At 39.2% G+C, this 27,715-nt stretch overlaps 1 protein-coding gene across 1 annotated transcript in view; it reads right to left on the bottom strand.

Moving 5' to 3' along the window:
• The window catches only part of Cntnap2 (contactin associated protein 2), a 1,675,080-nt gene that overhangs the window by 966,797 nt on the left and 680,568 nt on the right, over positions 1–27,715 (bottom strand). The gene's annotated exons all lie outside the window — the stretch shown is intronic.

The following is a 27,715-nucleotide window of genomic DNA, read 5'->3' as shown; positions in this document are numbered from 1 at the left end:
CATCTACCTAGCTATCTATCTAGTTGGATGAGTAATTCTTCATCTGCCATTAATATCCACTGGATGGGACCAGTCAATGGCTTACATATTCTTTAAAATCTCTTTGTCTCATATTAGATACTGATATTTAAAGATGATTCTTGGACAAGGGGACATTATATAAGGTCAGAAAGAAAAATTTAACTTTCAACTTTCCTTTGGTCTATAGTCACTTCCATTACTGTGCCTCCAAAGATTCTTAATCAACAGATTTCTGTTCTCTAAGACTATAAAGACAATGAGGGTATTTTCACTGGGGTAGGGGGGATGGCATCAACCACTATATTTTGGCTATTGCTAACACTGCAAACCAATAGAGTTTAGCTTAGTCATCTGTACTGCTATAGTTGAAGTCCAGTGGCAATATCTTTGTTAGCTTTGATGAGAGATGAGAGGGGGAAAAAATGGAACCAGATTTTTAGATCTTAGGTTGAACTGAGAATCCTCAGCAGTTGCTAGAATTTTTTTGGCTGAAAAGAGAGTAAAAGAAAACAACAAAGGACTCAACTCTGACTCAACTTCATGCCAGTGGCAATTGGATAACAGAAATGCTGTTGATGTGTATACTTCTGATATCTATTCGTTGGCATGACATACTTCTCACTGAGTTCTCAGGAAGTAAAAGTTTCTGGACTTCAGGTAAAGTAATCACCACTCTCTCTCTCTCTCTTTTTTTTTTTATGAACTCTGGGCCTGGGTGCTATCTTTCAACTCTTCAGCTCAAGGCTAGTGCTCTACCACTTGAGCCTCAGTGCCACTTCTGCCTTTTTCTGCTTATGTGGTGCTGAGGAATCGAACCCAGGGCCTCATGCATGCAAGGCAAGCGCTCTACCACTGAGCCACCTTCCCAGCCCTGTAATCATCACTCTTATAGCTTCTCCTAAATATAAATTCAGACCCAGAACAGAGACTTATGCCAATGATGATTGTACACTACCTCATTTTTAGGACAATAAGGAAGTATGACAAGGAGGGATGAGGATGGCTTATTGCTCTGTCCTCAGATATTAATAAAAATGTAAGTGAAAGATATTCATGCAGCCAAGTCTAATTTTATCTAATGGTAAGTGACCAGTAGACAAGCTGAAAATTGATCAAATGCTCAGCAAGCCAGAACTTTTACACTGCAGAACCAGTTCCTCCTTTTATGAACAGATTAATTGTTTCCACAATATCAACATGGTCCCTTGGGTATGTTTTATCAGAGTTGGCTTGAAAATGATGAAATTCCTCAATATCTGTTCTACTATTTACACTTAAAACCAGATGCTTTTGAAAGAATGCAAGATACAGTATCGTAAGGCAACTCGCATCCATCAGAGTTTAGTTCTATTTCCTATAAAAATGCATTGAAATTTCATTTGACATCTAATAATATGTTGTGGTTATTTTAGGATAACCCATTTTTTTCTGTTATCCTGATTACTTATCACTCCCTAGAATTAAGTTTGGTATGAAGTGATTAAATATGCGTGGCTGCACTGTTTAAGCAATCTGCACAATAATAATGGCTAGTCAAAAACTGAATGCAAAATCATAGTGTTTCTACATTTTGGTTTCTAACAATAACTCAAAGCTGGAAATGTGCCCAATTCACCAAATCATCATGGTACAAGAGGCTCAATCTGGTTTTTTATTCTTTTTTTTTCTTTGTTAATTTATTGTTAGTATTTACTTCCCGAGTGTCTATAAGAGGTCTTAGAAAAGTGTTTACCATGGAAAAGATTTAATATTAAAAAATCCCTTGCCTGTCTTTTTACCAAACAATTATTATGTGTGTTACTGAAAGTTTAAATTATATAGAAATATGAAAAATATAGACTTATCTCAATCATAAGAGATCAGTATTACTCATGAGCACAAAATTGGAGCATGTCTTAGATTTTATCCATTTACTTATCAATCCATCTGTTTAAATACACATGAATATATGTGTATATGAAAGATGGATTGCCTGTTATATACATATACATACATATGTAACATATCTAACATACTGGCTGAATTTTTCATTTGTAAGCCGTATTATTTTGAGATATCATTCTTTTTTCTAGGTATTTTCTTTTTTTTATTGTGAAAATACTGTACATACAGAGGGGTTACAATATCATTTCTTTTCACCTCAATTTTATGTTTTTACTGTGAAAAGATGTTGAATCTTATTGAATATTTTTTCTAAAGCTACTGAAATGCATGTTTTGCACTCATTTTTGTTGATATGTTATTTTATATCTATCATTTATATATGTTGAAACAGACTTACATCTTTGGGGTGAATCCTATATGATCACAGTGTGAGATTATTTATTACTATGTAGTTGTACAGAAAGCTTACAATTCCATCAATTAGGTTATAAGTACAGTTCGTCTTGATCATTGTCACCTTTTCCTTTGTTCTCTACCATTTTCCCTCATCTCTTTGCTCTCGTCTAGTTTCCTCTCCTCTCTAGGTCCTGAACTTTATCTTTCCTAGTACTTTACTTAGAGCTTGCTCCATTCAGGTGTGTGTGTGAGAGAGAGAGAGAGAGAGAAAGAGAGAGAGAGAGAGAGAGAGAGAGAGAGAGAGAGAGAGAGAGAGAGAGAGAGAGAGAGAAGAGAGAGAGAGAGAGAGAGAGAGAACTGGAACTTGAACCCCAAACCTAAATGCTTTCACCAAGCTTTTTAACTCAAGGCTAATGCCTTGACACTTGTGCCACTTCTGGCTTTTTGATGGTGAGTTGGAAATAGGAGTTTCTTACTGACTTTGAGCTGCAATCTTAGCCTCTTGTGTAGCCAGGATTACAGGAGTGAGCCACTGGCACACATTTTATTAATAAGTCCATCAAATGAATTTTTGAGTTACTGAGATTTTCACTTCTAAAATAGCCATGTTTTTCCCCCCAAGGTTTCTATATTTTCATTTACTTTTTCCTCCCTACTCTGTATTGTCTTCCTTGTTTCATTGAGAAATTTATTGGAATTCACTTTGAGTTCATTTAGCTGTTTTTTTTGTATCCTCTTTGAATTCATTCAGGTACATTACATAAATTTCATGGACAATTCTTATCGTTGCTCCTTTGATCTCATTGTCTGAAATTTCATCTACTTCATTATCTCAAGTCCTTCATTGTGTCGTTGTTAACTTTCGGGGAGACATGCTTCCTTGCTTTTTCATACTTCTCATGCTTTTATATTGGGATTTATATATCTGAGGCCAAATCGCTGGCAGGAAATTTTAATCACCTGCAGCCTCTCTGCTGAAATAGTCTCAATGTTCTGACAGCATCATGGCTGGGTTGAGGTACAATTTATCCCCATTGGACTGGGAGATATGACTCAGAAACCAAGCCTTGGTCGAGTGCTCGTGGCACCAGACCTGATCCTCAGAAGTGCACAAAGTAAGCCAAACTAGCTGATGTGTAGAGTTAGCTGTCCACTTCCGGACTCCTTCACAGCAGGTGTTTCCCTTCTTTGCATCCTGACCATCGCTCCTCTCCAATGCCGAGGGCTTTATGAACTGTGGTCTGGACCAGGTCCCACTGATCGTGGGCATCCTTTGCTTTCTTCCTCGGGGTCAACAAGTGTCAAAGTCCCAGGGAAACACCCAAATACATTGGAGAACTGGGGGGAGCACACAGAGTAGAGCTCTTCATTGGCTGTGGGAGAAGGGGAGAATCGGTGTCTCTTCTTGCTGGTCTAAGGAGTCACTCCTCTGTCAGGAAGAGGAGGCACAGAAGTCCCAGGATTCCTTTTCGGAGGGAGTGTGGCAGTGTGGGTGGAGTGGAGACGCCTGCTGTGGTTTGTAAGGCCGCTGGGCTCATCCAGGAGCCTTTGTAGCTTCCATGCAAAGACACAGTAGAGCAGCTGTCCTGCTGAAGAGTTCAAGGGGCCCTCAGCTTGCGGCAGGGGATCGTGGCACTGCTGGGTGCTGGCCCAGGTGCAGATGGACCTCAGGCCACTGACCATAACAGTAGCTGGTTCTGAAGTAGCAATGTGCTGAGGGTCTTTGGGGATTTTTTTGTTTTCTTTTTTTTATCTTTCTTTCTTTTCTTCCTTCCTTCCTTCTTCCTTCTACCTTCCTTCCTTCCTTCCTTCCTCCTTTCCTTCCTTTCTTCTTTCTTTCTTTCCTTCTTTCTTTCCTTCTTTCTGTCTTTATTTATTGTGAGAATACCGTACAGATGAGTTACAATTACATGGGCAAGATAACGAGTACATTTCTTATCAAGCATTGTTGCCTCCTCTTTGTTTCCCCTTCCCATCTGTTCCCATACTCCCCCACCGGATCCTCCTCCCACCCCCCACCAAAGTTGTAAAGTTCGTTTTTTGACATAACAACTTGCACATCTCATTGTTGCAATGGGTCCACCTGTATCCCTAGTTAAACGATTTGTTTTTTCCCTTCCCCTCCACAAATTATACCAACATGAAATACAATGAAAGCAGGGGTTATACCGTGGGGGAGGGACATACAAAGCAACAAAGAAATAATCTTATGTGTTAGAAACAATCACATGAAAGAAAAAAAACATTAGAATACATATCTTAGGGTTCATTTCCCTAACATCAACTTATCTGACCTTTTCTGCTTGACTCATACATATACTAGTTATTGCAAATAAGGGAAACAATGGGATCTATGTTTCTTTGGGCCTGGCTTACTTCACTTAATATAATTTTTCCAAGTCTTTCCATTTCTTAACAAATGGGGCAATGTCATTCTTTCTGATGGAGGCATAGAATTCCATTGTGTATATATACCACATTTTCTTGATCCATTCATCTACTGAGGGGCATCTGGGTTGGTTCCATATCTTTGGGGATTTTTTTAAAAAATATTTTACTATCATCAAGTGGTTGTACAAAGGAATTTCCATTCATTGAAACAGTTTATGAATATAGTGTATCTTGATCAATGTCATCCCTTTGAACATTCTTACCCATCCTTCCCAGCCTACCCCTTTCCATATATATATATATATATATATATATATATATATATATATATATATATATATATATATATATATATATTCTATTTAGCAAAGCAGTTTATGTATAGAATGCATCTTGACCTGTGTCACCATTTTAACACTTTCACCCCCCTTTGGCATTCTCCTTTCTCTTGTATTTCTCAATTCTTGCCTGAATTCTCCCCCTTCCCACCTTCATTCTTCTATCTCTCTCCCCTTAACTCTACCCTATCCTTCTCCAAGTACCCATTTCCTGGCACTTACTTTGTTGGGCTTTGACGTCTTTTTAAAGTATGACATTGCACTCTCCACAGAGTCTACTTCACTTAATTCATTTGTAACCCCTTGCTTACCACCCAGTATCTGAGGTTGTTGTTTTATTTTTTCACCACATGATCCATTCCCTAGCCCAAGTCTTAAGGCAGGATCCAGCATGGTTTCACTGTTTTCTAAACCAAGATGGAAACCAGCAGCTGCTGTTGGGGAGTTTGAGCTCTAGAGGTTGTGAGGGGTCCAGAGTGAGAGCCTTCTTTAGAGGAGAGGAGTCACTTTCAGATTGAACCACCTCCCTAGGTTTAAAGTTTCTACAAATCCTCCAATTTCTCCTCTAGTCAGGGGGCCACCTTCTGGCTTAATTTATACAGGTACCACTAGTGTGTAATCTGCAATTGGGAGCCACACTTAGTGTTACAAGTAAGTTCATTGTCTCCTTTGTGTTACTTTTTTAATTTTAGTGTTTTTCAATCTCCATCACATCTATATTGGTCTCAGATTTTTGTGTTTTCTTTTATTCCTGAGACTACAGCTTCTCCTTCATGCCTCTAAGTCTTCTCTCTTATACAGTCCAAAGGATATCATTCTTGTTCAGCCATCTTAGATACTTCTCCATAAAGTTTAGCCTCTAATATCTAATGCCTGAAATACAAATCGACATGGATAGCCCATAGTATTTCTGTCTCTAACAATCCAGCAGATAATTCTTTCTTTGGACCTTAATGCTATTGCACTCTGTGTCATTTTCTAGTAGCTTGGGTCAGAGATTTGGGATTTTCTTGACTTCTGTCTTTTCTCACCCACCTTTACCAACTCAGTTCTATATCCTGGGAAATACAGTGTTGTTCAATCTTTCAAATGAATGTTATAATCTTATAACTGTCTATTTCATTTGCATCCATAAACAAATGATTCTCGCCCTTTTACCTGATTTCCCTTACATGGATTCTCTACAAAGAGCTACAAATAGGGGCTGGGAAGGTGGCTTAGTGGTAGAGTGCTTGCCTCACATACATGAGGCCCAGAGTTCGATTCCTCAGCACCACATAAGCAGACAAAGCCAGAAGAGGTGCTATGGCTCAGGTGGTAGAGTTCTAGCCTTGAGCTGAAGAGCTGAGGGACAGTGCCTGGGCCCAGAGTTCAAGCCCCATGACCAGGTAGAAAAAAATCTACAAATATCTTTGAGGAATACATCATTTTACTGAGATCAAAATCCAACCAGCGTAGTATATGCTACAACTACCTCAGTGATAAAGACTTCCCTCATGGCCTTATTATTTAGTGGTATATGTCTCTTTATGCTGTTAAATGGATAGTCCTTCAATGATTTCACCTAAGGAACTGCTTTCCTTAGGAAAGGATTTCCTAAGGAACTCCTAATTTTCCTTCAACTGGTTAAAGTTATGCTATCTTTCAAGCCTTTCAAAATCTTACACACCAAAAACTTTCCTTGTATCAAAGAACCCTAGGCTTGGCCAACTGTGTCTTGAACATTTAATTGAATCATGTTAATATTGAGATTACTTTCTCATGTGTCTGCCATCCTCTATGGAATTTAGCACTTGGCAAGTTAGACTTGGAGATATCCTCCTTGCATTATTGGGTATTAAACTCTTCTTAAATTGACCTAAGTGTAATGTGTATTGGAAATAACAAGGCAAAAGGAAATTTCTATATGCCCACATCTTCCTGCAAAATCATAGCTGGTATCATACAGTTGACTTTCTAAGATCACAAGATTTACTATATGGATGGTATATATTTCTGACATGAATAAATACTGTATTATACTCATACTAGATGTAAGTTGAAGACTTACGTGTTATTTCTTTTATAAATTATGTATTGTGAAGTTGATGGACAGGTAGGGTTACAGTTACATAAATAAGGTAATGAGTATATTTCTATTTGAACAATGTTATCCCCTCCCTCATTCTCTCCAGCTTTCTCTTCCCCAATCCTCTCCCCACAGTTGTAAGTTCATTTCCAACATAGTATCAAATGAGTATCATTGTTGCATTAGTTAATCCTTTGTCCTGCTGTTGCAATGATTCCTTTTAATTTCCACAGATCAAATAAACATATAAATATATATATATATATATATATATATATATATATATGACAAAGGGAACAGAAAACAAAAAAATAGAAATACCTGCAAATACTACATAATAAACTTATTATTTCCAATTTTTGGAAATAATTCATTTTGATATGCTTCATTTTATATGGACATATGTACCCAGCAATTGGGTTATTGTGATCCTTTGCTAAGAAAATATCATAGACAAATTCTAGTTATTAAAAATTAGGGAAACCATGCACCTAAATTATCAAGAAATCTAATACTAACAGATGCTGGCAGGTATGTGACCAAAAGGAACACTACTACACTGATAGTGGGAGTGTAAACATGTTCAAACACTCTGGAAAGCAGTCTGAATGTTCTTCCAAAAGACTACAGCTCCTCCAAAACCACACAGCTCTCTATGACCCAGCAATCCCACTCCTGGGCATTTACCCAAATGACCACAAACAAGGCCATACTAAAGCTACCAACACAACCATGTTCACTGCAGCATTATTTACCATAGCTAAGATATAGAACCAAGCCAGATGCCCCTCAGTAGATGAATGGATCAAGAAAATGTGGTACGGGGCTGGGAAGGTGGCTCAGTGGTAGAGCGCTTGCCTTGCATGCTCGAGGCCCTGGGTTCAATTCCTCAGCACCACATAAGCAAAAAGAAAAAAGCCGGAAGTGGCGCTGTGGCTCAAGTGGTAGAGCGCTGGCCTTGAGCTGAAGAGCTGAGGGACAGTGCCCAGGCCCAGAGTTCAGGCCCCACGACCGGACCCAAAAAAAATTTAAAAAAAAAAAGAAAAAAGAAAATGTGGTACATATACAAAATGGAGTTCTATGTTTCCATAAGAAAGAATCACATTGCCCCATTTGTAAGGAAATAGAAAGACCTGGAGAAAGTTATATTAAATGAAGCAAGCCAGACCCAAAGAAATGTAGGTTATGAGTTATTTCTATTTAATTGAATGCATTTAAGAAAAACTTGTCTATTGTAACATTAAAGTTACGAAGTTATGAACATCCTTTAAGCACAGCTATTATATACTAACCTAAAATAAATATTTCTTAAAATTTAAAAGAAAGATGGATTTATGCCTATATTGATAATTAACTCACATTAGTTAATATAGTGGACCATTTCATTGTTAAGCCTCCACATACATGTGCAGTGCATTACAACCAATCTCACTCTATCACACCCTCCACTCACCAAAAAAAAGAAAATCCCCAAGAGATATCACTGTTCCATTTCCAATGTGGCAAATAATCTCTTTCACCAGTTTTCAACCTCCTTCATCCTCCTGCCACCTTAATCCCCTCTCACTTATTTACACCTGCTGACAGAGAAATAGACTGTATGTATTTTTGTTATTGATTTGTTTCATGAAAATCTACAATGTCTGATGGTTTGTTAATGTGGCAGTATATGCCAGACACACAAAGATGTTAGCATATTTTTGAAACTACATTATAAAGTAATAATCCTTAATATCAAAAGACAAAAAGTATAAACTTGAGATACCCTCTTCCTCACCAAATGGTAGCTAAGACACATAGACAGAGAGGTACCTAACTATATTCTACCTTTTCACAACTCATGGGACAACAGAAATTCAGAGCAATCTACCTCTAAATGGGGTTATGGCCCTACTCTATCTGATAATGCATAAATAATAAGCAATTTCTGAAAATTAGCATAAAACCTATTTGTTGGAAATCCATGTGGAAGCTATTTTTATTTATTTTTATAAATCAAAAATAAAACATATTAGACTTGCCTTCTCTGTGATAATATTGCTATTTGCTGAAAATAGCTCCAAAGTTTTGAGCATACAGAAATCTTTTTTTCTGCTTGGCAAAAGATTACCTAGAATTATAAATTCCAAATAAATGTTTTCAAAAGGTGAGGAAAGGAATCAAACATTAAGAAACTCCTTAGAGTAACTTTTAGTTTAAATTATTCCCAGCATTTATTCCATGTTTTTAAGAATTGTAAAAGCCAGGAGGCATTAGTGGTTCACACCTATAATCCTAGTTTTATCACATTTCAAAGCCAGCCCAGGCAGAAAAGTTCATGATACTCTACCTCTAAAAATTTTCAGCAAGAAGCTGGACCGAAGGCATGGCTCAAACAATGGTGAATTCACCAGCAAATCACTAGTGCAAGGTGCTGAGCTCAAACCATACATATAGACCAAAATATAAAAATAACAGCAATAGCAAAAATCACTAAATTTGTTTAAAACAACTTTATCGATATGAGTACCTACATTTCAATGGTATATAGCCTAGATGATGACAAGTTAATTGGAAATAAAGGTAGAGGACTTGTAATGATGTATTGTTTCAATAGAAGTAATACAATATTGAGGGGGAAATCAATAAATGTCTTTTATAGTAAAGAAGGAATGGTGTAAATGGATCAGGTGGAGGGGGCAGAGATTGGAAAGCCAACTTGATCATTTCCTGAAGCTATTATATGTTATTTCCATGTTTTCCTCTGTTTTAGCCATTCCCTGTCTTCTATGTTCTGATTCGTTGACATCTATGGCTTTGCTGAGCCTGGAAGGCTACCCTTGTCAAGGTAGTGGACTTGCCAACAAGCCCCATGCCAGACCAACCACATCCTTTCTCTGTCTTCACATTGTGAGTCAGTAACCATTTGTCAGAAACACCCAGACTCAAGTCACTGACTCATGTGGGTTTGTTATTATGCCCCAGAGCCCCTTGAAATTATTCAAGCTAGTCAATCCCAAACCTGACTCACCCATATCTTCTAGTGGAAACCACAAGAAAATCTCTTATCCAATCTCCTGTGGCTCCTGATAGAGACTGATGATTCCATTTCCCGACCCTGGCTCCAGCCTACCCCTTCAGCTTGGCTCAATGCCACCCTTTGGAATAGTGGAGGAACAGATCTTTCCAATAGCAGTTTGGGGCATGATGGACATTCTATATCTCACATTTTCTACTGACATATTTAAAACAACATTTATAGAGCGCTTTCGTACCATGTTTTATCCAAGGAGCCAGACATTAAAGTTATTAAAGAATACTAGCATGGTCAACAATTTTTTTCATATATTTGCACAAGGTTCCTTGATAGTGAATTTTAGAAACCATTATTTAGGATCTGGTACAAATTAGCATTCAGTGAAATAACGTTTGCGACCATAACCTCATGAAAGACTCGGAGGTTACCGAGTTAGAGGGCTAAGTTACAAGAAAGAACTAACAGACGTGTTTCCTTTATAAAGAGAATTAGGACTGAGTAAAATAAACCCAGACAGATGGCAGAGCAGAATACTACATTGTTGTTTTGTGTAAAAAGAAGCTCAGTTCTGTGTGAATTTAATACACGAGTCTCACAGGTCATAGAAAGAGGTACAGTGAGAAGATGAAGGAACGTATGCTCCATATGGATGATGTGTGCCTATGTGAGCCATGATGGCACATACTTCAAGCTTATAACCAGATTTGCATCCTGGAAAGATAGTTCCTGTGCTGGGGTGCCAAAGGTCATAGAAGGTATATACAAAGGTATATACAAGGAGAGAGACAGAGAGAGACAGAGAGAAAGAAACCACCTCAAATAAGCTGATTTTTAGTAGTACAAGAAACATAATACAGAAACATAAAGCAACAATTGTGTAGCATAGCTGGCACTAATGGCTTGCCCATGTAACCCTAGCTATTTGAGAGACTGAAATTTGAGAATCCTGGTTCAAAGCCAGATTAGACAGACAAAGCTGAGAGACTCTGTCTTCAGTTAATTAGGAAAAATAAGGAAGTGGAAATGTAGCTTGTATGCTTGCCTTGAGCAGGGAAAGCTGAGCAAGAGTGTGAAGCCTTGAATTCAAACCCCTTTACTAGAGTAACTGCACCTGCACACACACACACACACACACACACACACACACACACACACACACACACACACACACACACAGAATTCTATATCATTAAATAAGTTAAAACTTTCTGATGATGCATTGTTGCTACCCAGAGTGTCAAAGCAGCTAAGACTTTTGAAGAATTACAGATGAATATTCAGTCATTATTTTGTTCAATGGGAAGAGCAACTCAGTACCATAAAACATGAGTGTTAATGGAAGTTGAATCAATCTTCAGATACCTAAAATTCTTCTTTGAAAAATACTAAAAGTTTTAGCTCACTTAAACACATTATCTTAGGGTTTTAGACAGAATTTCCCAAGTGTCTCATGTTTTAAGCCATATCACAATTTGTGTGTTCGAAGCTGACTCTTTGCACAATGCATATCTCAAATCATCCCTTAAAAAGTTATAAGGTTAATGCTTTGCCACACTGTGTATACTTCACCAACATTTCCTATAAAGTTTCTGAGACAAGTAGAAATACGTAAGAGGTGAGCTAGTAAGGAATGTCACTTTTATTTACTTTATTCTCTGTGCTTTTCTAGAAGCTAAATGAGTTGGTGCAAATGTCTTTTACTTATTTGCAGGAGACTGGAACATTTGCTCGGAGTGTCTGGAGTTTGTTTCTCTGGTGTAGTACATCAGAGCTATGTGTTATGTTTGGTTTGATTTCACATACCTTTGGGTGAAACTTACCTCAACCATAAAATAGGTTTAATAAAACTCAGAATGTACACATGTTGTGAAATAATGGGCTCTCTCTCCTCTCCACTAGACCAGTGAGGTCTTGGCTGGTAAAACACTAAATGGTTCTCTGTGGGCTGGTCATCCACACACCTCAGTGGTTTGGGCGGTAGAGGGAACTGATTCACTGTGAACTGGGGGGCCGTCCATTACGCCATGACACCTTCACATTCACTTGGGCCCTGGTGAACAGATTGAATTAATTTACCTCTCTAAATGAACACTGCTCTCTTACTTACTTGAGCCCTGAGAGGGGGGAGGAGGGAATTGATTTGAGGCTCCTGAAATTAGAAGTCTCAGCATCACAGCTCGGAGGGGCTAAGCAGTTCATACAAATGAGTGATGCTGGCTTGTTGTAAAAAAAAAAAAAATCATGCCACTCCATTGATCTGCCCCTGCTCACTTTTGATAGAGATATGAGAAGCAAATATATGTGTGTGTACATATATATATATATTTCTGACTTGCAAACTCCAGGGAAAAGCAGTTAACTGATGGTGAGCAAACTTGGCCTCATAATGTAGGATGAATAAGAACTGTTCGGAAAGGTTAAGTATATATGGAGGGCTGGAACAATCTCTATCCATTTGTAGGCAACTCGTGCTATGTGTGAATGCCACTGTTATTACAACTTCCAATCTTAAAGAAAGGCTAGAAATGGTCTCCCCATGTAGCCCCGGCAGAGCTGGGATTTACAAACCTCCTCCTGGGATTACAGTTCTATTCGCCTGTGCTGGGGCTCAAATTTGTCATGTTTTTATTCAGCTGTTTTATTATTGTCTATCTTTTCCCTGACTTTATTTGGAGATAATCTGATTTCAATTGGCAACATAAAAAACTTTTTCCTCCTCATATAAAGCAACCGGAATGAGAACATTAATCTACTAAATTATCTTCAGACTATGTACGATTTGAGGTTGACTTCTTAACACTTTAAGATCCTTACATATTATTTCATACAATGTATGTGATCAATTTCTCTTTCTACCATAAATCAAGTTTTTCTCTCAAGGAGATCTGCAATTTTCTTGTTACGAAAGTCCCAAGCTTCTAGAAATATTAGAAAGTTATTGATAAAATTCAAAATTGCTCCAGGAAGTAGATTAATTAAATTCAGAAAGCATGAAGACAGATCACCACATTAACTTTGGAGACTTTATTTTTGTTTCCTTTCCTTTTGGTTCCTTGTTTAGCTTGTGAGGATTCTCATGAAGGAATTTAATCTGGAAATCTGACACATTTTAATATTTTGATACAGTGCCTACCTGTATTCTTTTCAATGTTTAGAATTTGATTTTTTCTTTTATTTTTACCGTTTAAGTCAATCCTAACAATTTACGCATCATGCCAAGTATGTCAGATACAATATGGTTACAGGTGCTAGTAATAGCAGGATGGTAAAGACTCTAAAATGTCAATAGTCAAGTTCCTCTTAACATGGAGGAGAGGCACTGAGGGCCTTCATTCTGGGGATAAAGTGCTTGTGGAGGCAGGACACTTATCAGAAAATTAAAGCTATGCTGGCTTTTCTCCTGGCCCGAAGTTGACTAGTCACATTGTGCCTACCCAGCAGGCTGCAGGACAGCACTGGTTCTGGCCCAGAGATTAGGACATGGTCCCTGCCAATCTGTCCTTGGGAAAACTGAGTTCACCCTCCCAGCCTGCATTGTGGAGGGAGGAAAGAAATCATGAAAATGTGGCATATATGCACAATGGAAATCTGTGCTTCCATCAGAAAGAGGGAAGGACAGAATTGCCCCATTTATAAATAAATGGAAAGACTTCGGGGGGGGGGGGCAGGGGATTATATGAAGTGCAGTAGGCCAGACCCAAAGTAACATAAGTTGCATGGTTTCCCTCATTTGTACCAATTAGCATGAGCCTATCCATCTACAACTAAACACACTGGATGTTAAAAGACAAAAAAATTACACTTGGACATGGTGACAATCACACAGTGAAACCAAAGGAGGATGTTCTTAGAAGATCACAAAGGCTCAATAGCTATGTGCATAAAATCATGTAAAATAATGTTTATTGAAATGAACTCCAAGAAATGGAAGGAAGAGGATTTTTTATTTTGCTTTCTGTGAATTGTGTTTGTTTTGTTTTTGCTTTCCCTCTTTTGTTTCTGTATTTGATTTCGGTACCTTTTCTTCTTGTATGTAAGTTTATTTGGGGAGGGGCAGGGGATGCACAGAAATAGTGGGCCAAAGAGTAAAGGAATTCAGCAGTGATACTCACTAGACACTGTGTTGGAAATGAACTATACAGCTTGCGGGGGAGGGGTTCAGGTGGAAAAAACTGGAAGAAAATGAGGGAAGAGGTTGCATTGTTCAAAAAGAAATGAACTCATTACCTGACCTATAATAGCAACCCCTCTGTGCATCATCTTTACAATAAAAATAAATTTTAATAAAAGAAAGAAATCACCCCACGGAATCTTTCTGTTTTAATCTCGAAGTATCTAAGTCATCCTGTAGTTACTTATTCAGCTCCAGGTTGCAACCAACTAACCATTTCTTTTCTTTTTCTAAAAACAAAAGAATTTAGAATTTCAGAGTATATTCATATTTTCTGATTATTTCATCACCTTATCAATTGAACTTAAGAATATACAGTCTGACCCTGAAAAAATTTGTCTGGGAACCTTCGAAGAACAGTTACTTCTATACCAAAGTAGCAAACAAGATTAGCAAATTGAAGTAAAAAGTCTTCCATCCTAGATACCACATTGTCATATTCAAAAGAAAACACATATTAAATTTTTATATTGAAATTATCAGGTGTAGAATCTGATGAAATGATTTACAATGATGAATATTTACATATTCAGTCTCATTAATGTGAAAAAGACAAAATCAGTAAAATTTAATTGTTCTAATTTTACAACATGAGAAAAATTAATCTGATAAATCAGGGAAAAGACTCATGGTCACAGTGCCTAGGATCAAAGTGAATGGATATATAATCTGAGAAAAAATAAAATAGAAGACCTAAACCTGTTAGGTCTTCTAATGGGATATATAGATATGTAAATATATGTTCTATTATTTATATTATATATAATTTTATAATTTATATATGTTCTATTATTTATATATAATTTTTATAATTTATGTTCTTTTTTTTTTTTTTGGTCAGTTGTGGGGCTTGAACTCTGGGCTTGGGTGCTGTCCCTCAGCTCTTCAGCTCAAGGTGAGCGCTCTACCACTTGAGCCACAGCACCACTTCTGGTTTTCTAGTGGTTTATTGGAGATAAGAGTCTCATGGAGTTTCCTGCTTGGGCTGGCTTTGAGCCGCGATCCTCAGATATCAGCCTCCTGAGTAACTAGGATTACAGGCGTGAGCCACCAGTGCCTGGCTTCTATTACTTATATTGTATATATTATATTTGTCTTCTTTGCTACATTGAGGTACCATTGAAGTGAGAGAGATTTTATAACTTTTCTGCAACTGAGCCTGAATCCCTGCAGTTTGAAAGGGAGCAAGGAGACTTAAGCCAGGATTCTTATTCTGCTTTCCAACATGGTAGCTCTGTGTCCTTTAGCTGCAGAACTTCCCTGAGAATCCATCCTATCTTTATGATTTCAGAGAATTGTAAAGATAGAATGAATCAATTCACGTGAAACCCTGAGAACAGGACCCGATACATCATCTGCTGTTAACAATAACTAGCTGCTACTATTATTGTGTTATATTTTTGTTTCATTACTTTGGAACAATGGATATTCTAATTCAATGAATATGCTAACCTGGCAAGATTGACTCCAGCCTGGAAAGCTAATGAGGTCGTGACAATTGCAATAGCATTCACGGTTTAAGACAAATTAGGGTACCCCAGGTGGTGACCTTGTGACTTGATTACTAGTTCTAATTTTTGCTGAAGTTTTCTAATGCTATGCATTTTCTTCTTATTAAGGAAGGCTGGGAATACAGAGATGTAAGGTAAAGGGGGAGCCATGTATAACTAAGTCTGCTCTCTTCTGACTATTCATAGCACTGAGGAATATTTCATGGCATCTGGATTCAGGACATTTGAGGGCACAGCTTCTGAGAGAACAGTGAGTAGAGTAAGGGATGGAGGGATATAGGTATATATATGTGTGTGTGTGTGTGTGTGTGTGTCCATATATATCCACATACATAGTGTGTATATATATACTATATATTCATAGATAGTGTGTATATATACATACATAGTGTATATATAGTTTTCAATAAAAGATTTTAAGTCTCCATGTCAGATTTTTCCACATCAGTAATAATATCAGTGTTTCTTTCTACCATATGAATTTGCTACCCAGATCACAAACTCTATATTAACTGCAGAAATTTGCTGTCCTCACATCCTTGAATATGTATACCTACCTATGAACCATAATTAGTTTATAACTTCAAATTATCAAATTTAGTTAAGTTCACCCCAAAGCCTAGATTTATAACCAGCAGCCTTCCTATTGTATTTTATGACTAGATACGATAAGATTCAACAAAGACTCTCAATTACTAAATCACAATGCTATGGCTGGGACTATATTATCTAACTCAAGTCAAAATAAAGGAAAAGAATGCTAACTTTCAGACATATGTGGGAAGGGGAAGCAGGCGAAAGTGATTTTCTGGTAGCTCTGTGGAGACGGCGAGGGCTATCTTGAAGGTTTAGACACGGTATGAGAGATGCGTAAAGAGAACACTTACAGATTTATAGATGTGGCGGGACCGTGAGACAAAAAGGACATGAGGACTCGGAAGGAGGAGGGGCAGCAGTCTGGCTGCTATAAATGACAGCTGCTCCAGACACCCCTGAACATCTGGATAAAGCAGCATGAAGCTCACGCCAGTGGGAAAACAAAGTGTCTATGGTGACAGCCGGCCGGTGTGGTTACCATGCCAGACGGGTGCACACCAGACTTCTTCACACCACAGGATGAACCTTGCTTAAGTAGGCAGCCTGGCCTCTGACGACACACTGGGAGAAGCTAGTGTGTCTGCAGGCTGTAGGCAGAGAACTGCGACCCCAGCACAACACCTGCAGCCGCCATCACCAAACGTGATGACACACTTTAGAACATACTTTTGCTTTGGTTATCCCCCCCACTGTGTATTGTGTCACCCCAACAACCCTGTGAACAATGTGACGTCCAGATGTAGCAACTGTCCTTTTTTTAAGCATGAGCATCAGAGTTCAAACCCTAGCGCCATCAATACATAGAAATAAGTAAGTAAGATTGCTTAGGTTTGGTGGCTCACATACCTGAGAAATAACTGCCAAAAGGGCTGGAAGGTAACATTAAGCGGTTAGAACATTTGCCCAGCAAAGGCATGGTTCCGAGTTCAAACCCCAGCACCACAGAAGGAGGGAAGAAAAGAAGGACAGGAAGGAAGGAAGGAAGGAAGGAAGGAAGGAAGGAAGGAAGGAAGGAAGGAAGGAAGGGAAGGAAGGGAAGGAAGGAAGGAAGGAAGGAAGGGAAGGAAGGGAAGGAAGGAAGGAAGGAAGGAAGGAAGGAAGGAAGGAAGGGAGGGAGGGAGGGAGGGAGGGAGGGAGGGAGGGAAGGAGGGAGGGAAGGAGGGAGGGAAGGAAGGGAAAAAGGGAAGGAGGGAGGGAGAGAAAGGTAAAAAGAAAAGAGAGGAAACAGGAAAGGAAGGCATACACAAGAAAAGAAAAGAAGAAAAAAGGAAAGGGAAGTGAATCCAGTAGAAGAATTTTCATTATGGCAACAATGTGCAAAGAAGTTTACAGATTTCTGGATATTAGGAGAAACTGAAAAGGAGGACATGCAACCACAGGAAACTGAGGCTCCAGAAACCAGATCGATGCCAAGAGTTTAGCATAGAGAAGAGGCCCTGAAGCCTCTGAATTTCCTCGGAAGGAGCCCTGGAACCCACTGGCAATGTGTGAGCGCGTTTGAAGCTTCCTCCACACCAGCGATGCCCTCTCCCCTCCACATCACCGCCCTCGCCCGCCCACGGTGGCGCAGGATGTGAGCCAGGGCGTGAGCCAGGCACGGGGGACAAAGGGGACCTCATCTCTCATTTCCCTATCCTCTGCGGGGCACCTTTTGGATTTGACGATTTTATCCTGCTTGAGATGGAAATCGTTGTTTCTCTGGCGATTTTATCCTGCTTGAGATGGAAATCGTTGTTTCTCTGGCAGGCACGATTTGGTGGCTTTGGAGACAGTGTCGGCTGTTATAGAAGGGATGAATTCTGAAATAGAACTTCTCTGTGGATATATCAAAGAGATTATTGACAAACATGAAATTGCTTTACTTGCTCTTTTGCTTCTGTAAAGGAAACTCTTTTCCTTGATTCTTGTATAAGTACCAACCTCTTCTTCAGGTTCTTTGCTTTCACAGCTCATCAGGCCTGAAGACAGCCCTTTCTTTCCTTTGGACGTGTGATCCTGGATATGCATGGTATAATAATACCTTTAGTAATATTCCTATGATAGATTCTTAGAGTTTGTGTCATTGATTAATATTCAAGCTCAAGACGTTTTAGTGATTTGTTTATTAAAAAAAAAAAAAAGAATTTCCAGTAGGAGTTGCTTACGAAGATGTATTTCAGTGGATTTACTACTATGGCAAATTTTACTACAATGAGGTGCCAGGGTTTAAAGGTAAAGATGAATTTACTTGAGAAACATAACTTACTGATTGACTTAGAGAGACACAGAGAGAGAAAGATAGAGATAGAAGGTGTGTTTCTTAGTCACATAATTTCATGGAAGGACAAAGACAAGCCTCTCACTACTATAAATCATGTATCTTTCTGTATCACCAAATCATAGAAAGATTTGTACAAGTCTCTCACTGACACAATGGAAAGCAACACATACATAAATGAGGTGATTAGAGGCAAAGAAAACTTAAAATTATACAGTGCTCAGCTGTGCGTGAAAGGCTGGTCAGATCATCTACTATGCAATGCTCTTATTTACACTTCAGGACAAAAATAAATCTATGTGGGACTCAGGCATGGGGAATCAGAATGTAGTCTCAACACTTAGGAGGATGAAATAGGAGATCTGGGATTCAAGGCTAGCCTTCACTCTCTATAGACCCTTTACCAGGAGATAATATGTGTATATGTATGTTTGCATGCATGTATGTGAATATGTGTGCATATATGTTCAAAGAGCATATTGATGTAGTTAAATCTAAAATAAAGGAGGAAATGGATCAACAGAAAGGAGCAAGATTCATCAAAGCACAATATATGCACCTATGGGAATATCACAAAGAAATCTTGCGGTTCAATTTGTGTACACTAAAAATATTTTAATGTCTATACATTTGTCAACATAATCATATGTTTTAGGAGAAGTATCACCTATAACATTGTTTCCCAGCCTTGTCTAAATGGTTGACAGCAAATATAACCATGAATACTACAAGGCAGGTAATGGTGTTTAAAATGCTAGCATCTTCAGCATACTTTTCTCACTTTTCTTAGGAACATTATTTGTTTTACTCAGTCAAAAGATGCCAACTTGAAGGAGTGACATCATGCAAGAAAGAATGTGCTCATTTTCCAACTTCTGAAATGATCACCCCTCTGTACAACCCCTTAATAATAACAACAGTAAAATTATACTTAGACCAAAAAGAAACCAATAATCCACTGCCTTAATTATAAGAAAAAAATTAACCTGATGTCATAACTCAAGTACTCAAGCTTCTGAAGTTAATGCATAGCAAGGGATTTCCTAATAAGGAATGAAATTAAAAGGACATACAAGTATATCATTTTATGCTATCACCTCTTACAGCAAACAAGATTGTCATTGAAAAGAAAATGTCAGCTGGCTGCCAGTGGCTCACACCTGTAATCCAAGCTATTCAGGAAGCTGAGATCTGAAGCCACCCCAACCAGGAAAGTTCATGAGACTCTTATCTCCAATAAACTACTCAGAAAAAGCCAGAAGTGGCACTGTGGCTCAGGCACTAGCCCTGAGCACAGAGAGGCTCAGGGACAGCACCCAGACCTGGAGTTCAAGCTCTAGGACATGAAAAAAAATAAATAAATGAAATGAAAATGTCATCTTTTAGCGATGGCAGGCCTCTTTATCCCATTTTATTACTATTACAAAGTTACAGTGTACCCCAAATTATATGTTGATGTGTTCACTTAATCTCTATTTAGAAGTTTTTCCTACAGATCAGAATATTTACTGGGGTTATTTTCTATGGGTATAAGTACATAAGATGTATTTGTACATCCAGAACTAAAGTATGTTTATAACAATCTCTATAATTGTGGAGCACTGATGTGCTTACCTTAAATAATCATTCTTCAGTTTCTGCAGTGGGAGATTACCTTGAATATTCTCTCCTTCATACATATTGTTGGGAGCCAAAAGTTGAGTCTCTCAACATAATAGGCTTGACTATCCCACTGAAACATCTTGAGGCTGAGTTTACAGAATCCTACCCTCATCCTGCCCTAAGCAAACATCCTGCACTGCTACGGCCAATGAAAAAGCTTCCTTATTCCAAGCATATAAATACCCTTGTGTGAAAAATAAAAATTTGCAGCTTGATCAGATCCCCTGTCTTGCTGGCATTCTTCGTGTCTCTTGTCCCTTCATTCCTTCTCGCTTAGGTTCACTGCCCTCCTTGACGTCCTGCGGGTCGGGACACGTATCTCCAGGATGAGGGGGCTTTTAGAATAGGCAACAATTGAAAGCACCAAGTTCATATCAAACGAGAACAGAACAAGGATGGATCTGTATAAGTGTTCCTTCCTACTCCCTCCAGAGAGTAGAGTGACAGCTAGCAGGGTCAATCTCAAGTCCGTCAGATCTGGTTTGCAGGCAAACATGTACATTCATGCATACATACACACATATATAACTAGTTGTCCTAGCTACTCTCCCAGCATGAGACTCCAAGTATGAAACAAGCTAAAAGCAAAGGAATGGATTAACGGCTGAAGGGTAGGGCACTTGAACTGTATAACTGTTGAGTTTTGTGTGGTTATTGTTTTTATTATTAAGGTCACATAGTCTGAATTACATTGCTTGTCTGGCATGATTAGTGTTAGTGAGGAGGACTAAGGCTGTAGCTTGTTGAGCACCTATGTCACTGAAGCAGTACCTTGGGTGTGTCTACCTTCTGAGTAGTGGAGATTTACCTCTGCTGAGTGTAGGTTGGGGACTGCCCAGGCCCCAGTCCTAGAATTTCTACGCTGATACGTGAGCACGAATGCTTCCTACTCCTGGCTTTTGAGCTCATTCCTCAGACTGAATTTATTAAGCTGAGGTCATAGTAATATCTCCCTCATAGCAGAGTTAATAGGACTTACCCAAATGAACTGTGGGAAGTATTCAGATAATCATTAGAAAACATTATGCACCAACGCAGGCTGGCTATGTTTTATTATAGAGTACAGCCGGAGTAAATTAAGTTTCCTCATCCAGCTACCTGAGACCAGTAAAGAAGCAAATAGTCTGTAATAAATTAGATAGTGAAACATTTTTTTAGTGAAGGAAATTTGGGGTGTACGTGAGGAGTAAAGGGAGCTACATAATAAGGTTGTAAGCATCTAACCATCATAGTCAAGAGACCTCCTGCCTCTCCCTGGATCATGGCCAGCAAGGAACCTGCAGACATGAAGCAAGATCTGTTAAGCACTAAGGAACACCAAGGTGACAGAGCTTTAAAAAATCCAGGCTTTCCACGGCTTCTGAATTCCCTATGTAATCAGTAACAGCTTATCAAGCATGGGGTGGGAGAAAAACAATCATCAGGGCTCCAGATGGAAATGTTTAATGCATATGCAGTTTACGGGATGAATATAAATTGTGAACATGGTGGGTTTGGGTTAATCTGCTGAATAAAAAAAAATTATTGAATTTGTTCTACTTTAATTAATGAGTCACTGAATATTTGATGCAACGACATGCTTAACTCTTTCCACAGAAAGCGAACAGCCAGGGATTTGGTAAATAAAGGTGGCTTTGTCCGTGTGTATGATTTGGTAGCAGAGGTGAATTCTTATGGAAATGGCAATCTATTTGCTCTGCACTGATTTTTAAAGAAATGGATCGGTTTATTTAATGATGTAGTAGGCATGGCAGAGGGGTACAGGTCTCACATAGAATGTTTAGCATTCCTTGAACAAAGGAATAAAGGCAAGCATGATCTCATAGACCAAAGAAACAACAGAAGCAAGCAACAAAAAGCCAACGATGATAGATGAGCATTGAAAACTGAATACGTGGTACATGTCTGTATCTATTTCTCTACCTATAATCTGTGTGTCTTATGGCCATATGTGTGTGTGTGTGTGTGTGTGTGTGTGTGTTGGTAATTGGCTTGAACTCACAACACTGTCCCTTAGTATTTTTGCTAAAGGCTGGTACTCTACCACTTAAGCCATTTTTGGCCTTTTGCTGGCTAATTGGAGATAAGGGTCTCAAGGATTTGTCTGGAGTAGCCTTGAATGACAATCTGCACTCAGATCTCAGCTTCCTGAGGAGGGAGGATTATAGGTGTGAGCCAAGAGCCCCTGGCTCTGGAGCTGTATTGTAGTTGGGGACATTCTCCACTTGTAGAACCCTTGAAGTGTGTTTCAGGACCTAATTCTCAGAACTGCTCTGTGATGTGGGAACTGTTATCATTGCCATTTGATAGCTGAGAGGACTGGGGCTCAGCCAGGAAATCTCAGCACCAGGTTTGGAAACTGGTCTGACTTCAGAGACATTTCACATTTCACCACTAACTGGGCCTGACTATCTAGATTAAATATGCTTTGGTAAGCATGCATTGACAACGCTGGCAAAAATGTAGGGGAAAGTCAGAAAATATATTGCAGCTGGACGGTTTTTGGGAAACACGGGAATATTGCTTTCAGCCTAAGGAAAGGAAATGGTCCATCAAGACCACTGCTTTAGTCAATTCTGTCTATGAGGTTAGGGGGAAATCGTAAGTCCATCTTCTACGTTCACTGAAAAATATGTGCAAATAAAGTTTTCCTCTATTTTGTTCTTTGTTTATGGTTCTGAGGATTGAGCACAGGTCCACCCACGTGACAGCTGGAGCATATTTTACCATTGAGGTCCTTTGCCAGCAAAGGTTTTCTTCAAACATCCAAGAGTTCAAATTAAAGCCAACAAAATTATCCAACCCAAAGTACAAATGTGGTTTCCCTTTATATTCTAACAACAGAAAGAAAAAGTTTGTGTTTAAGTTTATTTTCTAAAAAACAGACTGAATTCTGTGCTGTAGACACAACAAGACTAAGTTGGAACACTCATGAAAACATTCATTGAAGTGTAAGAAAATATTTTCTGTTTTCCCAGATCAGAATTAGTACTTGAAGAAGCTTAATGAAAAAAATATTTTCTAACTAATTCAATTAAAACATCCTCTGCCACAATATCCTCCAGGGGGAAAGAAGCAGTCAGGTTTTCAGGAAGCTCAGGAAACAAACATGATTTTCCCTGCTGGCCAGAAGATGTGTTGTGGCAATCCATTTGTAGTGTCTGCCATTAGGAGCGAATGAGCTACGTGGAAATGGAAATTGCTACTTTGCCCTTGACAATGCTGTTTTTCTTCTTTATCTCATTTTCCCAATTATAAATCTTCCATTCCTTTTCAGGAAAACAGCCAGAACTTCTACTAAAGAGGAAAACATAAGTAGCCTACATTTGACCTCATTTACCTCACCCCTAATATCAATATAGTTGATACTGACAGGAAGAAATAATGACAATCAATCATCCATGAATCTGGTAGTCATTCATGATTAAAAATGAATAAAAAGCAACCTATCCAACATTGCTTTAGAAGTTACAACTGATTTTACCCTGGAATTTATTCATTTCAAAATACCATATTAAAATTTTGGTCCCATGGTTTCCCTTATTTGCAATAACTAGTATATGTCTGAGTCAAGCAGAAAAGGTCACATAAGTTGATGTTAGAGAAATGAATCCTAAGATATGTATTCAAATGTTTTTTTTCTTTCAGGTGATTGTTTCTAACACATTTATAAGATGATTTCTTTGTTGCTTTGTATGTCCTTCCCCCATGGTATAACCCCCGCTTTCACTGTATTTGATGTTGTTATAATTTGTGGAGGGGAAGGGAAAAAACAAATTGTTTAAATAGGGATACAGGTGGATCCATTGCAACAATGAGATGTACAAGTCATTATGTGGAAAAACAAACTTTACAACTTTGGTGGGGGGGGGAGGATTGTGGGGGGGGGAGGATGGGATGGGAAGGGGAAACAAAGGAGGAGGCTACAATGCTTGATAAGAAATGTACTCATTATCTTGCCCATGTAATTGTAACCCCTCTGTACAGTATTTTCACAATAAAAAAAAAGAGATATAAGTTTCCTGAGGTCAGCTTTTTGTTCTCCAGCATAACCCTCTGTATATTCAAATGCCACCTGGTCCTCTTCATATTGTCTTGTGGCTATCAGAGTTCAAAAGAACACTGGACTGCTATTGTTGTAAATAATAAAAGCTTTTTTTGCCCGAAAAAAAAAATAAAATAAAATTTTATGGTTTTCCTATATACGTCTACTATCACTAGTTGGGAATGCTTTAAGGGCATGATCTTCAGTAGTTCTCAGAAATATTAAAAGGGAGACTGAAATTAAGGTTCATGATAAATCATTTCTGCAGTGTGGAGCTGGGGTGTGAATGATCACCGTGTCATTTGAGGTACATTTTACCACCTGCCAGGAGAATGTTCTCGGTTTTAGACAAACCAGAATACAAAAGTGAAGAAAGCTGAAGCAATGTGGCAGTCAAGAGAACTTAGGGCTTATGTTTAATCACTGAATGTGAAAAGCATAATTTAGCTTGATGTGCAGTAGCTCATGCCTGTGATCCAAGATGAGGAATCACGGTGTAAGGCCAGCCAGAGCATACACCTGAGGTCTCTCCTCCAATAGCTGGGTTTGGAGCCCTGCCATCTGAGTTATAGGATAGGATAAAATTGGGAGGATCTTGGCTCCAGGGAGGCCCGGGTAGGAAAGACTACCAAAAAAACTACCACTAAAAACACTCCACCTCAATGGAACCAGCTGTGTTTGGAAATACACTCTGTCATCTCAGCTACAGTAGGAAGTGAAAACTAGGCAGGTCACAGTCCAGATTACATGCCTGCCTTGAAAATAATCTGTGCAGGGGCTGGGAATGTGGCTCAGTGGTAGAGTGCTTGTCTAGCATGCATGAAGCCCTTGGTTCGATTCTTCAGTACCACATACACAGAAAAAGCTGGTAGTGGCAATGTGGCTCTCAAGTGCTAGAGTGCTATTCTTGAGCAAAAAGAAGCTCTAGGACAGTGCCCAGGCCCTGAGTTCAAGTCCTGGGACTTGCAAAAATAAAAGAAAGAACAGAAAAGAATTGAAATCATGCTAAAAGGCTGGAGGCATGGCTCAGCAGTAGAGTGCCAGCCAACTAAGAAGAGTCTTGAGTTCAAATTCCAGTACCACAAATACTAATTTATTTATTTAGTTAGTTAATTTGCCAATCCTGGGTCTTGAACTCAGGGCCTGGGTACTCTCCCTGAGCTTCTTTGGTTCAAGGCTAGCATTCTATCACTTGAGCCACAGTGCCACTTCCAGCTTTTTCTGTTCATATGGTACTGAGGAATCAAACCCAGGGTTTCATACAAGTACTCCACCACTAAGCCATACTCCCAGACCATAAATATTTATATGTGTGTATATAATATATATATATGTGTGTATATATTAGTACTCTTACCCATTTATTTTGGCTAACACATAATCAAGTAATGTTTAACCACATTAATATATTAATTAATCTACATACATGGAATATTTTCATAACAAATAAGACATATGAATGGATTTTTATTGCTATATATTACTTTTCCTGCTCTTTAAAAGGCAGAAGTTTCAAAAGGGTGAAAGATTATTATATATCTTGTCTATATGCAACAATCTGAGAATCATACTTCTGTGACGGCATATGCAACATCCTCCAGCTGGACAGGCATCTGCATCATTTTTATGTGTGTGTTGGTACAAGGGCTTGATCTCAGGGCTCACACACTCACTTGCCCTTTGATACAAGCTAGCCTTCAACCACTGGGCTATACTCTCACATCTGACATTTTATGTTAGATAATTGGAAATAAGAGTCTGATTTGTTTGCTGGGGCTGACTTTGACCTGAGGTCTTCAGATTTCGGTTTCCTGAGTAGCTAAGATTTTTAGTTGTGAGCTACAGGCACCTGGCCATCCATCCATATTTTTACTTTAATACATATCCACAATGTGTGTCCATAAACAACTGGGTTGTAAATATAGTGTGTTCAGACATTAGGATAAGAAATACTTCTTAATAAGCAGAATATCTTTTTTTTTTTTTGGTTGGTCTTGGGGCTTGAACTCTGGGCTTGGGTGCTGACCCTCAGCTCTTCAGCTCAAGGCTAGCACTCTACCACTTGAGCCACAGGGCCTCTTCTGGCTTTTTTCCATTTATGTGGTGCTGAGGAATCGAACCCAGGGCCTCATGCATGTAAGGCAAGTGCTCTACCACTGAGCCACCTTCCCGGCCTGAACAGCTAATTTCTATAGCCAAATGACCTGTATTGCCTGTGAAAAGGGCAAAGGAAATGATATGACTGGTCAGTTTAAACCAACAGTATAAAAAAGCAAGTAGATCATGCAGGCCAACTACAGACAGCAGAGTAGGTGAAGATCACAGAGATAACCAGAGAAGGGTTGCAGGAGAATTTCCAGGGAAACATGCTGGTTTGGGGGTTATGCCACTGAAAATGTTGGACCTAAATTCGGGCTCTTCACTAAAGGGTGAGATTCTACAGAATAGAATAGCTATCCTGGTGTCATGTATTACATACATCTTGCGGGGGAGGGGAGTCGAGGGGTAGGAAGTGGGAGAAGACGAGAAAGGGGGTAACACCGCTCAAAAAGAAACATAATCATTACCTTACTCATGTCACTGTAACCCCTCTGCCCATCACCTTTTCAATAAAATTTGATTTTTTACAAAAACAATAAAAGAGTAATTTAATCCACCTTCTTGATTCCACAAGCAAACGCAGCTACATGAACAAATGAAGAGCCTGGTGCTTTCTTGAACCAAAGAAGAACACTATTTGACAAGGAAACGTCCTTCCTTGATCTTTCTCCTCAACGTTCACAAACCCTCTAATTCATCGCACTCATTACTTCAAAGAATAATTCATGGAAAGGGCTCCATTCGGACCAGTTTTACTTGTTTGGAGGACATTTTGACCCTGGCTGTTCATGATCTCTTAGTGGTCCCCACCACTGAGTCTGATACTCACAGCTCTCTGTCCTCTTCCCACCCCTCAGCCTCCTGCCTCTTAGGAAGCTCAGTACTCACCCACTACACTTTGCTCTCGCTCTCTCTCTCCCTCCCTCCCTCCCTCCTCGCTTTCTCTTTCTCTCTCACCCTCCCTCCCTCCCTCCCTCTTCCTCCCTCCCTCCCTCCCTCCCTCTCTCTCTCTCCTTCCTCTCTTCCTCCCTCTCGCTTTCTCTCTCTCTCTCCCTCCCTCCCTCCCTCCCTCTCTCTCTCTCCTCCCTCCCTCCCTCCCTCCCTCCCTCCCTCCCTCCCTCTCTCTCCCTCCCTCCCTCCCTCCCTCCCTCCCTCCTTCTCTCTCTCTCTCCTCCCTCTCTCCCTCCCTCTCGCTTTCTCTCTCTCTCTCCCTCCCTCCCTCCCTCTCTCTCCTTCCCTCTCTTTCTCTCCTCCCTCC

This window comes from Dipodomys spectabilis, unplaced genomic scaffold (genome assembly GCF_019054845.1).
Source record: "Dipodomys spectabilis isolate Male_0828 unplaced genomic scaffold, ASM1905484v1 ptg000034l, whole genome shotgun sequence".
Classification (NCBI taxonomy): Eukaryota; Metazoa; Chordata; class Mammalia; order Rodentia; family Heteromyidae; genus Dipodomys; species Dipodomys spectabilis.
Note: the sequence above shows the minus strand (reverse complement) of the source record. Positions and strands in the feature narration are given on the sequence as shown.